At 35.9% G+C, this 15,343-nt stretch overlaps 1 protein-coding gene across 4 annotated transcripts in view; it reads right to left on the bottom strand.

The window, feature by feature from the left end:
- The window catches only part of CNTN4 (contactin 4), a 957,860-nt gene that overhangs the window by 793,323 nt on the left and 149,194 nt on the right, over positions 1-15,343 (bottom strand). For all 4 annotated transcript variants that reach the window (XM_059937717.1, XM_059937718.1, XM_059937716.1 and 1 more), the window contains exon 2: positions 8,265-8,305. The gene's annotated coding sequence lies outside the window, so the exon portion shown is untranslated. The remainder of the gene's footprint in view (positions 1-8,264; positions 8,306-15,343) is intronic.

The raw sequence follows: 15,343 nt of genomic DNA, 5'->3' as shown, positions 1-15,343 counted from the left end.
TTTTTTTTTTACCTCTGCCAATTTAAATGATGCACAGCTATGTATTTTGAATTTGTCATCTGCCTAGAACTTGGTGAAGAATTGTCATTAATAAGAATCCTCCTCTAGGGCTTGCCTGGTGGCACAGTGGTTAAGAATCCGTCTGCCAATGCAGGGGACATGAGTTCGAACCCTGGTCCGGGAAGATCCCACATGCCGCAGAGCAACTAAGCCCGTGCGCCACAACTACTGAGCCCGTGCTCTAGGGCCCACAAGCCACAACTACTAAGCCTGCGTGCTGCAACTACTGAAGCCCACGCACCTAGAGCCCGTGCTCAGCAACAAGAGAAGCCACGGCAATGAGAAGTCCGCACATTGCAACGAAGAGTAGCCCCCGCTCACTGCAATTAGAGAAAGCCCGTGCCTAGCAACGAAGACCCAATGCATCCAAAAATAAATAAATAAATAAATTTATTTTTTTTTAAAAATCCTCCTCTAAGCTCACTTTTTCATGACCCCTTTCCAATTCACCCTTCATACCTTCAATCTTTCCACCAATCTAAAATATTAGGCATATGCTTTAAGGATTTCTTTTTATGATCTTTCCCCCATGTTTGGCCTGGATTCTGCCTCCCTTTCCAGAACACCAAGGTCTTAAAAGCAAAGAGAGGAAATTTAATTCTAAAGAGAACAAAGACTATATGTTGCTTATCTCTTTTTCCTCGGAACCTAGCATAACACTTAATATATGCTCAACAGTTGATGACTATTAGATGAATGCACAGAGAGATGGATGAATGAACAAGTGAACGAGAGGAAGAAAGACAGGGGAAGGGATAAAAGGACAAGTAGAAAAAAAAGAAAGGAAAGACAGAAAGAGGAATGGGAAGTGGAAGAGAAAGAAAACTTCAGTTATATCAATAATTTGATCTCTATGAGTCAGGACTTTGAATTGAATAACAAAGACCCAACTCAAACTAGCTTAAGTAAAAGGGTAAATTATTGGTTTCCGTAGCTCCTAAATACCCAAGGATATAGTTCAAGGGACTGGACAAAGTAGCAGGAAACAGGACCTGAGAAGACAGAAGTGGGGACTCAACTCTTTCCAGACTCTTTCCCAGTCTCCTTGTTCACCCTCTTGTCTGGGTACCTTGGTTTAGCTTTATCTTATGCACATTAGCCTCCTTCCTGTATATAGAGCTCCCCATCCTCATCCTCATTCTCCTCATCCTCTGATGGTCCTTTTTAGGGTTTAGGCTTACACTTATTCTAATCCCTTTGTCCAGAGAAATAGGGAACTGTGAAATGGTGAAACTTGGCACACTGGCCCATGAATTTTTATCAGAATTGCTATTATATCTGTTATAAAAGATACAGCTATAAGTATATAGCTGTAAATTATGCCATTGCATTTTGGATTACAGATGTTACTTTATTTTTGAAATTATACATAGAGATAATAGACATTAAATATTAGACTAACATTTAATAAAAGAATAGTATGGTTTTGTAATCAGCTTTGAAAAAAATATCACAGAGTTCATAACAACCTTGGCTGTATCTGAATAGTATATAATTTCTGCCCTACCAATCTCACGGTGTGACATGAGGATCCAATAAGATGCAGTATGTGAATGCCTACAGTAAACTCTATGAAACTACAGTGGCCATTAGAGTTGGCAATTTTGCTGTTTTTAAAATTAAGTAAGTATTAAGAAACAGAGCAAGAATGGTCAAAGAAAGCATCTCTCGCCCTGTGATTTCTACCAAAGATGTCCCTCTGATCTTTGATAAAATAAATATTACTCATTTAATTCCCTTTTAAATAACTGTGTTCTCCCCAGAACCAATATACATTTTTCATGGTCTCTTGCCCAATACCTAAGGCCATGCATGCAGATGTATTCTTTTTTTTTTTTTCCTGGTATTTCTCAACATTTAGGAACTCTGTTTGCATTAAATAAATGATGGTGTGAGATGATTTATCCAATGAAGCAGAAAACAAGAGGATAAGTGAGATCATTTTAAAAGTAAGAAGCAAAAGTTATTGGCCCACCCACTCCAAACACACCATGTGGGAAAAATCAAGCCTGAACCTCTACTACCTTGTCTGGTGTACAGTTTTAATTTTACAGAACAATTCAATCAAAAGCATGATTTGTGCCAAAGCAGGGAACACAGGGAAGAGAAGTACACAATCAAATTGGAGAATGGACACAGAATCTGTTAGTCACAAGGCAGCAAGATAGAGATGAGCTACAGATGGAAGGACAAGTTGACAGCAATGACCTTGAGCAGCAAGTTCTGACTAGAAGGCATCTGGATGGCCTCCTGGAAGAGGCAGGAAGGAGTTCAACTAGACACAGAAAGATAAGTAGAACTTTGACAGGTAAGGACTGGAAGAAAGGGGTGTCCCTGACAAAGGAAACTGAATTAAAGAAGGCAGAGAGGTAGGATCAAACACTGGGTGAAATAGCAAGTGACAAGCAGCAAGAGTAGCAGGAACATGAAATGATGGTTAGAAAAACTGAAAAGTAACCCTGGAAGATTCTCAAGGTCAGCATTATAGCTATCTATCCAACAGTATACTCAGCAATAAGATGTAGGTATTAAAAATGGAATGAATTCACTAGAATACTTATGATATTTACCACTTTCCTAATTAGTATTATACTGGCCTCTTAAAATAAGTATATCTAGCTGCTCTATTTATATGTTCATATAATTCCAATAAGTAACATAAAATATCCATTATTTTAATTGTTTATTTTTAAATATTTCCCTTAAAATTTGCTTCTACTGATTTGCATTCCTTTGAAGGGAAATAATAGCACATTTATATGTTACCTTTGTCAAGGCCATGCTGAAAACCACCATTTGGCATAAAAAGATATTTTTACTAATGGCATATAATCAAGCATGCACTTCATTAGCCATGAAAACTTACTGCAAATATTCAACAGCTATGTAGCAATTGCAAAGAAAACAATGAACTTGATTTCAAACTGTAATGCCTATGATTTGTCTCATAAGACACAGGAAAAGAATTCCTGAAAAAAGAAAGATATGCAATGAAGGTTTTATTCCTATTTGATTTACAAATATTTAAAATACAGTTTTTAATACCTGGCACTCACGATGATAACTAAGTTTTCTTAAATGAAGTTAGTGTTTTAGTAAGCTTTGTTGCTTGTCATTACCATTTTCACAGATGAGCTATATTTTTTCTCAACAATGAATAACTGATATGTAGGCTGATCCATATAAAATTGACACCATCTTACCATTTTTCACCTACAAAGATGGTAATTTTTTAGATTTAAACTAAAAGATTAAAATTGTAGTATCGTGGAATCTTAAAGTTAGAAAAATGGTCTGAGAGATCTGGTGCATCCTTTGGCCTGGTTCATAACAATCCCCTCTGGTATAAAACAGCAATCATTTGATATCTGCTGTTGGAATGCTTGAGGTAAGCTTAAAATAATATATGAATGGGAGCAAAAAGAAGCAGTCAATGAGAACAAGCCCAACACTCAGATGGATCTTTCTACTTATTCACTGACTTCATTTAATTTTTTTTTTTAATAAAGGAAAGGAAAAAACAAATGTCAAGCAAATATCTAACCTCACAATAGAAAAGGTGCCTGAACATTATTTAGAATTTTTTAAATGACCAGATAAAGGATATAAGGGCTTACTCTTCAGACTAAATATATAATGCATTTATTTTCTAATTTCAAACAAAAGTAACTAAAATTAGCAATCCCTAGTTAACACTCTTTCATCTAAGTATCTTGGAAGAATCAAGTGAATTATTCAAATCTAGAAAAGGAAATCACTAAGAAAATAGATATTTTAATGCTCTCCAGCCTGCAACCTATACAGGAAGAGAGAAATCAGATAAAAGATAACCCTGAGCTAACAAGGTTTTAAGGGATTCTTTCAAAATGAGAGATTTTTCAAAATGAATCAATCCTATGTCTCCATGTCAGGTAGGACAAAAGGGCACAGAGGGAGGAAAGCCTGCCTTCCTAGATCCACCCAAATCCCCGAATTCAGTAAGTAAACAAAAATACTGCTGACTAGACAATCAATGAACCTTTCTACACGATTATCCCCATAAATGAATTTACCTTACCCTGTCACCTCTTAATTCATAGCAGTTTTACCAATATGAAACTATTCATCTCTAAACTTCAGCTTTTTGAAGTAAGAAACAAAAGTATTTCAGGAAAAGAAGGAACCTAACAAATCATGATTGGCACACTAACCATACAAATGAGGAAACTGAACTTTAGGGAAAATGAATTGTTCAAGATCCCACAGCTTGGGAGAGCAAGAACAGTCTCAAAACACTTGACTCAAGAACCCCTGGCTCACTACTTCCTGTGATGGCCCAACACAGTAGGACATCAGCCTCTTTGCTGTAATTTGGTCGTTTTTGCTATGGGATTGGTTAATATGTGTGTCTGTGCATGTATCTCTGTGTAGCTTAGAAAGGCATTAATACAGTTAAGACTCAATTTTATACTGATTAATTAATCACTCCTAAATGGTCAGTAATCCTTTTTAAGTCTAAAGATCTTCCCCATAAATTAAACTCTGTAATGCCACAGGATTATCTGCAATTGGGTAACCAAATACAAATCATGTAATTATCATGGAACTACCAAAGTACAAATTGCTAAAACAAACTGATAATTCTCCAGTATATGATGTATGCACTAAACCAAAAGGAACGAAGACAGAGAACTTTGTACAAAATATAAACGTGTTAGGTTGAAAAATCAAAAAAGATGATTTTTGAGATAGTTGCTATTAAGAACAGAACCATTTGATCACTAACATGACAACATATAAAATAACGTTTACAGGGGTAAGTTGTGTTCCAAAATGCACATTTTGTTAATATTAGAATTTAACACAGCAAAAATATAAATTTCATAAAATGCAAAGATTTACAGCTGAATAAATATGTGAAGGAAAACAAACAAATGCATTGCCTATTATATTTAGTTATTCAGATAATAAATTTCAGATAGTTAACTTTCCTACTTTAAAAAGTATAGTTTTTAAATGAATTGATAAATGAGATTAATAATAAAATGTTATTTGTAAATGACTTTTGAGGGCCACATATTACATTTAAAATCACCTCCTATCTATGGTTTAATATAAAATCCATTGCTATTGCTTTCTGTATATTTACATAAGTTATAGATTAATCCCATAAGTCATAAGGAAAAGTAGTCCCAGTGAGTATCAACATCAAAACTTTTCTACACAGTTACAGAAAGATAGAGAAGATGAAAAGGCAGAGGGCTATGTACCAGATGAAGGAACAAGAAAAAACCCCAGAAAAACAACTAAATGAAGTGGAGATAGGCAACCTTCCAGAAAAAGAATTCAGAATAATGATAGTGAAGATGATCCAGGACCTTGGAATAAGAATGGAGGCAAAGATTGAGAAGATGCAAGAAATGATTAACAAAGACCTAGAAGAATTAAAGAACAAACAAACAGAGATGACCAATACAATAACTGAAATGAAAACTACACTAGAAGGAATCAATAGCAGAATAACTGAGGCAGAAGAACGGATAAGTGACCTGGAAGACAGAATGATGGAATTCACTGCTGCGGAACAGACTAAAGAAAAAAGAATGAAAAGAAATGAAGACAGCCTAAGAGACCTCTGGGATAACATTAAACGCAACAACATTCGCATTATAGGGGTCCCAGAAGGAGAAGAGAGAGAGAAAGGACCAGAGAAAATATTTGAAGAGATTATAGTCGAAAACTTCCCTAACATGGGAAAGGAAATAGCCACCCAAGTCCAGGAAGCGCAGAGAGTCCCATACAGGATAAACCCAAGGAGAAACACGCCGAGACACATAGTAATCAAAGTGGCAAAAATTAAAGACAAAGAAAAATTATTGAAAGCAGCAAGGGAAAAACGACAAATAACATACAAGGGAACTCCCATAAGGTTAACAGCTGATTTCTCAGCAGAAACTCTGCAAGCCAGAAGGGAGTGGCATGATATACTTAAAGTGATGAAAGGGAAGAACCTACAACCAAGATTACTCTACCCGGCAAGGATCTCATTTAGATTTGATGGAGAAATCAAAAGCTTTACAGACAAGCAAAAGCTAAGAGAATTCAGCACCACCAAACCAGCTCTACAACAAATGCTAAAGGAACTTCTCTAAGTGGGAAACACAAGAGAAGAAAAGGACCTACAAAAACAAACACAAAACAATTAAGAAAATGGTCATAGGAACATACATATCGATAATTACCTTAAACGTGAATGGATTAAATGCCCCAACCAAAAGACATAGACTGGCTGAATGGATACAAAAACAAGACCCATATATATGCTGTCTACAAGAGACCCACTTTAGACCTAGGGACACATACAGACTGAAAGTGATGGGATGGAAAAAGATATTCCATGCAAATGGAAATCAAAAGAAAGCTGGAGTAGCTATACTCATATCAGATAAAATAGACTTTAAATTAAAGAATGTTACAAGAGACAAGGAAGGACACTACATAATGATCCAGGGATCAATCCAAGAAGAAGATATAACAATTATAAATATATATGCACCCAACATAGGAGCACCTCAATACATAAGGCAACTGCTAACAGCTATAAAAGAGGAAATCGACAGTAACACAATAATAGTGGGGGACTTTAACACCTCACTTACACCAATGGACAGATCATCCAAAATGAAAATAAATAAGGAAACAGAAGCTTTAAATGACACAATAGACCAGATAGATTTAATTGATATATATCGGACATTCCATCCAAAAACAGCAGATTACACGTTCTTCTCAAGTGCGCACGGAACATTCTCCAAGATAGATCACATCTTGGGTCACAAATCAAGCCTCAGTAAATTTAAGAAAATTGAAATCATATCAAGCATCTTTTCTGACCACAACGCTATGAGATTAGAAATGAATTACAGGGAAAAAAACGTAAAAAGGACAAACACATGGAGGCTAAACAATACGTTACTAAATAACCAAGAGATCACTGAAGAAATCAAAGAGGAAATCAAAAAATACCTAGAGACAAATGACAATGAAAACACGACGACCCAAAACCTATGGGATGCAGCAAAAGCAGTTCTAAGAGGGAAGTTTATAGCTATACAAGCCTACCTAAAGAAACAAGAAAAAGCTCAAGTAAACAATCTAACCTTACACTTAAAGAAACTAGAGAAAGAAGAACAAACAAAACCCAAAGTTAGCAGAAGGAAAGAAATCATAAAGATCAGAGCAGAAATAAATGAAATAGAAACAAAGAAAACAATAGCAAAGATCAATAAAACTAAAAGTTGGTTCTTTGAGAAGATAAACAAAATTGATAAACCATTAGCCAGACTCATCAAGAAAAAGAGGGAGAGGACTCAAATCAATAAAATCAGAAATGAAAAAGGAGAAGTTACAACAGACACTGCAGAAATACAAAGCATCCTAAGAGACTACTACAAGCAACTTTATGCCAATAAAATGGACAACCTGGAAGAAATGGACAAATTCTTAGAAAGGTATAACCTTCCAAGACTGAACCAGGAAGAAATAGAAAATATGAACAGACCAATCACAAGTAATGAAATTGAAACTGTGATTAAAAATCTTCCAACAAACAAAAGTCCAGGACCAGATGGCTTCACAGGTGAATTCTATCAAACATTTAGAGAAGAGCTAACACCCATCCTTCTCAAACTCTTCCAAAAAATTGCAGAGGAAGGAACACTCCCAAACTCATTCTATGAGGCCACCATCACCCTGATACCAAAACCAGACAAAGACACTACAAAAAAAGAAAATTACAGACCAATATCACTGATGAATATAGATGCAAAAATCCTCAACAAAATACTAGCAAACAGAATCCAACAACACATTAAAAGGATCATACACCACGATCAAGTGGGATTTATCCCAGGGATGCAAGGATTCTTCAATATACGCAAATCAATCAATGTGATACACCATATTAACAAATTGAAGAATAAAAACCATATGATCATCTCAATAGATGCAGAAAAAGCTTTTGACAAAATTCAACACCCATTTCTGATAAAAACTCTCCAGAAAGTGGGCATAGAGGGAACCTACCTCAACATAATAAAGGCCATATATGACAAAAAAAAAAAAAAAAAAAAAAAAAAAAAAACTTTTCTACAATTCCTCAAAGATAAAATATATTTATATATTATATTACACATATATTTTTATTTAAATAAAATGGTACTTACCCCCAAATACGTTATTCATCTCAAGTTCAATTGCATATCACCTACAAATAAAGAAATGGATTTTAGAATAAAGCATAAACCTAGACTTTTTTTTTTTTTAGTAATCAGCTGCATTCCAGAGGCATCAATGGTGTTAGAAAAAAGTCTCAATGGCAAGTTATGTGAGAAAAAGTTTTTCTCAGTCAATTACAGAGAACCTGATTTTACCAAGATATTCCTTAAACTGTGTAGTAAGATACCCTGATGAGCAAGAAAACTGTCACGGTGAATCCATAAAAAAGGCCAATAGGATGATCTATATCTAAACATCTGAAACAAGAAAGATACTGATAAGGCAATATGTTTAAATAAGCTAAATTAAGTATTTGATTTTCATATTAAAATCAAAACTCTGTATCATTTGAAATTAAAGGATAAATTACATAAGATCGTAAAGAGCAACAATTAATATTCATTCCGTATAAACTACATGAAAACAATTCCCTTATCCTTTCCTTAAAATCACTGCCAAATTTTTAGAATACATTTTTAAAAACTTGAAACCTAATTTATAAAAGTAGGACAAATGGTACAATTATAAAAATTTTAAATAGTATGAAGGCTGTCCAAGATTTACAAATCCTCACCTTTTTTACCCTCAAAAATTATACACTAAACGTTTCTAAATTTAAACTCCAGGTGATACCAATGGTAGTTTGGACTTAACACAAAAACATATTTATGTTTCTTTGAGTTCTATATTGCCTTCATACTTTCTTTTCTGAGCTCTAGATCCAAGCAGCCAATTGATTACCTGACATCCCTATTTGGATACCCTAAAGGGATGTCAAACTCAATGTGCCTGTATACAAACACATGACTTCCTATACCAATCCTCTCTCCCCACTAAAGGGCCCACTTCTAGAGGTGATAGCAAATGGCACCACCATAATTTATCAAGCCAGAAAGTCAGGAGTCACACATACCTTCACTTGTCTCTTATCACATCAATACTCAATCTACCACTAAGTCAAGATCATTTCACTTCACCCACCTCTCCCCATCTCTACCACTAGTTCCCTCAACCTACCATTACCTCTCACCTGTAGTAGCAATGAGCACATTCTCACTGCATTGTCTCCTGACACCACCTATGCCTTTGCTATCCATTAGCCAGTATTATCACCTCTCCCAACCCAAACCCTCTTAAGATGCTTCAGTGTCTTCCAATTAGTCATAAAAATAAGACCACAGTCTTTAACTGGCCTACAAATCCTTGCATCATCTAACCTTTGTGAAATATTCCCACTAGCTCACCTTTCACCACCCTCCACCTTGCTCTCTGCACCCCAGATACACTGAAGTGTTTTCAGTTGTAGAAATGAGCCATGTTCTTTCCTATCTCAGGGCTTTTATACATACTGTTTCTTCTGTCATGTTCTTTCCTTTAACCCATTTCCACCTATTCACTCTGTGGACCTCCACTTAAATTTCATTAAGAGAAACCTCCTCTAACACCATAAGTCAGGTTCTCATAATATTCTATACTCTCACAGGACAGCATTTGCTTCTTCAAAGCTTTTATCACAAACTGTCTTTGTAATTGTGTCATTTATGACTACAGCCCTCACTGAACTTTAAACTAAATGATTATGGTATCTATGTTGCAGATCCCTGTTGCCTAGCATAAAGCTTCATATACAATATATTAGTGAGTGAAATTAATATGAATGCCTGAAAATGATAGTTTGGGGTTTATCATTTTCACGTTCCATTCATACCAAAGTGTGTTGCTATAAAAGGAACACAAGCATGCTGCATTCCTGAGAAAAATATTTAAGATTATTAGATTATTCCGGAGCCCCAAAACAAAAGGCATGGGGTACAATAATGACCTTTATAAAATGCTAATTGCTTTTTCGCTTAACAAACCAACATTAGTTACTCTCCAGATGTAATTTGAAGAATGGAATATAGTTGGTGTGGAAAAATTTATACAGAATAAAAACTTTATTTATTTATTTATTTTTAACATCTTTATTGGCGTATAATTGCTTTTCAATGGTGTGACAGTTTCTGCTTTATAACAAAGCGAATCAGTTATTGGTGTGTTACTTTCTGCTTTATAACAAAGAGAATCAACTATACATATACATATATCACTGTATTTCCTCCCTCTTGCATCTCCCTCTCACACTCCCTATCCCACCCCTCTAGGTGGACACAAAGCACCTAGCTGATCTCCCTATGCTTTACGGCTGTTTACCACTAGCTATCTATTTCGTATTTGGTAGTGTATCTATGTCCATACCACTCTCTCACTTCACTGAGCTTACCATTCGCCCTCCCTGTGTCCTCAAGTCCATTCTCTACGTCTGAGTCCTTATTCCTGTCCTGCCCCTAGGTTCTTCAAAACCTTTTTTTTTTTTTTTCTTTTACATTCCATACATGTGTTACCATACGGTATTAGTTTTTCTTTATCTGACTTACTTCACTCTGTGTGACAGTCTCTAGGTCCATCCACCTCACTACAAATAACTCAATTTTGTTTCTTTTTAAGGCTGAGTAATATTCCATTGTATATATGTGCCACGTCTTCTTTATCCATTTGTAAGTTGATGGACACTTAGGGTGCTTCCATGTCCTGGCTATTGTAAACAGACCTGCAATAAACATTGTGGTACATGACTCTTTTTGAATTATAGTTTTCTCAGGGAATATACCCAGTAGTAGGATTGCCGGGTCATATGGTAGTTCTATTTTTAGTTCTTTAAGGAACCTCCATACTGTTCTCCATAGTGGCTGTATCAAATTACATTTCCACCAACAGTGCAAGAGGGTCCCCTTTTCTCCACACCCTCTCCAGCATTTATTGTTTCTAGATTTTTTGATGATGGCCATTCTGACTGGTGTGACGTGAAACCTCATTGTAGTAATGGTTTGCATTTCTCTAATGATTACTGATGTTGAGCATCGTTTCATGTGTTTGTTGGCAATCTGTATATCTTCTTTGGAAAAATGTCTATTTAGGTCTTCTGCCCATTTTTGGATTGGGTTGTTTGCTTTTTTGATATTGAGCTGCATGAGCTGCTTGTATATTTTGGAGATTAATCCTTTGTCAGTTGCTTCATTTGCAAATATTTTCTCCCATTCTGAGGGTTGTCTTTTCGTCTTGTTTTTGGTTTCCATTGCTGTGCAAAAGCTTTTAAGTTTCATTAAGTCCCATCTGTTTATTTTTGTTTTAATTTCCATTTCTCTAGGAGGTGGGTCAAAAAGGATCTTGCTGTGATTTATGACATAGAGTGTTCTGCCTTTGTTTTCCTCTAAGAGTTTTATAGTGTCTGGCCTTACATTTGGGTCTCTAATCCATTTTGAGCTTATTTTTGTGTATGGTGTTAGGGAGTGTTCTAATTTCATTCTTTTACATGTAGCTGTGCAGTTTTCCCAGCACCACTTATTGAAGAGGCTGTCTTTTCTCCACTGTACATTCTTGCCTCCTTTATCAAAGACAAGGTGACCATATGTGTGTGGGTTTATCTCTGGGCTTTCTATCCTGTTCCATTGATCTATATTTCTGTTTTTGTGCCAGTACCATACTGTCTTGATTACTGTAGCTTTGTAGTATACTCTGAACTCCAGGGGCCTGATTCCTCCTTTTTGCATCTATGTTCATCAGTGATATTGGCCTGTAGTTTTCTTTTTTTGAGACATCTTTGTCTGGTTTTGGTATCACGGTGATGGTGGCTTCATAGAATGAGTTTGGGAGTGTTCCTCCCTTTGCTATATGTTGGAAGACTGTGAGAAGGATAGGTGTTAGCTCTTCTCTAAATGTTTGATAGTATTTGCCTGTGAAGCCATCTGGTCTTGGGATTTTGTTAGTTGGAAGATTTTTAATCACAGTTTCAATTTCAGTGCTTGTGATTGGTCCCTTTATATTTTCTATTTCTTCCTGGTTCAGCCTGAGAATGTTGTGCTTTTCTAAGAATTTGTCCGTTTCTTCCAGGTTGTCCATTTTATTGGCATATAGTTGCTTATAGTAATCTCTCATGATCCTTTGTATTTCCGCAGTGTCAGGTGTTAGTTCTCCTTTTTCATTTCTAATTCTATTGATTTGAGTCTTCTCCCTGTTTTTCTTGATGAGTCTGGCTAATGGTTTATCAATTTTGTTTATTTTCTCAAAGAACCAGCTTTTAGTTTTATTGATCTTTGCTATTGTTTCTTTCAGTTCTTTTTCATTTATTTCTGATCTGATCTGTATGATTTCTTTCCTTCTGCTAACTTTGGGGTTTTTTTTGTTCTTCCTTCTCTAATTGCTTTAGGTGTAACGTTAGGTTGTTTAGTTGAGATGTTTCTTGTTTCTTGAGGTAGGATTGTATTGTTATAAACTTCCCCCTTAGAACTGCTTTTGCTGCATCCCATAGGTTTTGGGTCATCATGTTTTCACTGTCATTTGTTTCTAGGTATTTTCTGATTTCGTCTTTGATTTCTTCAGTGATCTCTTGGTTATTTAGTAGTGTATTGTTTAGCCTCCGTGGGTTTGTATTTTTTACAGATTTTTTTCCTGTAACTGATATCTAGTCTCATAGCATTGTGGTCAAAAAAGATACTTGATACGATTTCAATTTTCTTAAATTTACCAAGGCTTCATTTGTCACCCAAGATATGATCTATCCTGGAGAATGTTCCGTGAGCACTTGAGAAGAAAGTGTATTCTGTTGTTTTTGGATGGATTGTCTTATAAATATCAATTAAGTCCATGCTGTTTAATGTATTATTTAAAGCTTGTGTTTCCTTATTTCATTTTGGATGATCTGTCCATTGGTGAAAGTGGGGTGTTAACGTCCCCTACTATGATTGTGTTACTGTTGATTTCCCCTTTTATGGCTGTTTGTATTTGTCTTATGTATTGAGGTGCTCCTATGTTGGGTGCAGAAATATTTACAATTGTTATATCTTCTTCTTGGATTGATCCCTTGGATCATTATGTAGTGTCCTTCTTTGTCTCTTGTAACAGTCTTTAATTTAAAGTCCATTTTGTCTGATAGGAGATTTGCTACTCCAGCTTTCTTTTGATTTCCATTTGCATGGAATATCTTTTTCCATTCCCTCACTTTCAGTCTGTATGTGTCCCTAGGTCTGAAGTGGGTTTCTTGTGGACAGCATATATATGGGTCTTCTTTTTGTATCCATTCAGCCAGTCTATGTCTTTTGGTTGGAGCATTTAATCCATTTACATTTAAGGTAGTTATTGATATGTATGTTCCTATTACCATATTCTTAATTGTTTTGGGTTTGTTATTGTAGGTCTTTTCCTTCTCTTGTGTTTCCTGCCTAGAGAAATTCCTTTAGCATTTGTTGTAAAGCTGGTTTGGTGGTGTGAATTCTCTTAGCTTTTGCTTGTTTGTAAAGGTTTTAATTTCCCTGTTGAATCTGAATGAGATCCTTTCTGGGTAATCTTGGTTGTAGGTTTTTCCCTTTCATGACTTTAAATATGTCTTGCCACTCCCTTCTGGCTTGCAGAGTTTCTGCTGAAAGATCAGCTGTTAACCTTATGGGGATTCCCTTTTATGTTATTTGTTGTTTTTCCCTTGCTGCTTTTAATATTTTTTCTTTGTATTTAATTTTTGATAGTTTGATTAACATGTGTCTTGGCGTGTTTCTCCCTGGATTTATCCTTTATGGGACTCTCTGTGCTTCCTAGACTTGATTATTTCCATTCCCATATTAGGGAAGTTTTCAACTATAACCTCTTCAAATATTTTCTCAGTCCCTTTCTTTTTCTCTTCTTCTGGGACCCCTATAATTCGAATGTTGGTGCATTTAATCTTGTCCCAGAGGTCTCTGAGATTGTCCTCAATTCTTTTCATTCTTTTCTCTTTATTCTGCTCTGTGGTAGTTATTTCCACTATTTTATCTTCCAAGTCATTTATCCGTTCTTCTGCCTCAGTTATTCTGCTATTGAGTCCTTCTAGAGAAGTTTTAATTTCATTTATTGTGTTGTTCATCATTGTTTGCTCTTTAGTTCTTCTAGGTCCTAGTTAAACATTTCTTGTATTTTCTCCATTTCCAAGGTTTTGGATTATCTTTACTCTCATTACTCTGAATTCTTTTTCAAGTAGACTGCCTATTTCCTCTTCATTTGTTTGGTCTGGTGGGGTTTTTCCTTGCTCCTTCATCTGCTGTGTATTTCTCTGTCTTCTCATTTTGTTTAACTTAGTGTGTTTGGGGCCTCCTTTTCGCAGGCTGCAGGTTCGTAGTTCCCGTTGTTTTTGGTGTCTGCCCCCAGTGGGTAAGGTTGGTTCAGTGGGTTGTGTAGGCTTCCTGGTGGAGGGGACTGGTGCCTGTGTTCTGGTGGGTGGGGATGGATCTTGTCTTTCTGGTGGGCAGGACTGCATCCGGTGGTGTGTTTTGGGGTTTCTGTGACATTACTATGATTTTAGGTAGCCTCTTTGCTAACGGGTGGGGCTGTGTTCCTGTCTTGCTAGTTGTTTGGCATAGGGTGGCCAGCACTGTAGCTTGCTGGTCGTTGAGTGGAGCTGGGTCTTAGCGTTGAGATGAAGATCTCTGGGAGAGCTTTCACCATTTCATATTATGTGGAGCTCAGAGGTCTCTGGTGGACCAATGTCCTGAACTCGGCTCTCCCACCTCAGAGGCTCAGGCCTGACACCCGGCCAGAGTACCAAGACCCTGTCAGCCACACAGCTCAGAGGAAAAGGGAGAAAAAAAAAAAGAAAGAAAGAAGTAAAGAAAACAATAAAACAAAATAAAATAAAGTTATTAAAATAAAAAATTTAAAAATTATTTAAAGTTAAAAAATTTTAAATAAAAGAAGAGAGCAACCAAACCTAAAAGCAAAGCCACCAATGATAACGAGCACTAAAAACTGTACCAAAAGAAAAAAAAAGCAGACAGAACCGTAGGACAAATGGTAAAAGCAAACCTATACAGACAAAATCACACAAAGAGCATACACACACACTCACAAAAAGAGAAAAAGGAAAAATATATATATATACATATATATATATATAAAAAGGGAGAGAGCAACCAAATCAATAAAGAAATCTTCCCATGATAATAAGCTCTAAATACTAAATTAC

Source organism: Balaenoptera ricei, chromosome 11 (genome assembly GCF_028023285.1).
Source record: "Balaenoptera ricei isolate mBalRic1 chromosome 11, mBalRic1.hap2, whole genome shotgun sequence".
Lineage (NCBI taxonomy): Eukaryota > Metazoa > Chordata > Mammalia > Artiodactyla > Balaenopteridae > Balaenoptera > Balaenoptera ricei.
This window is presented reverse-complemented; position numbering and strand designations above follow the sequence as displayed.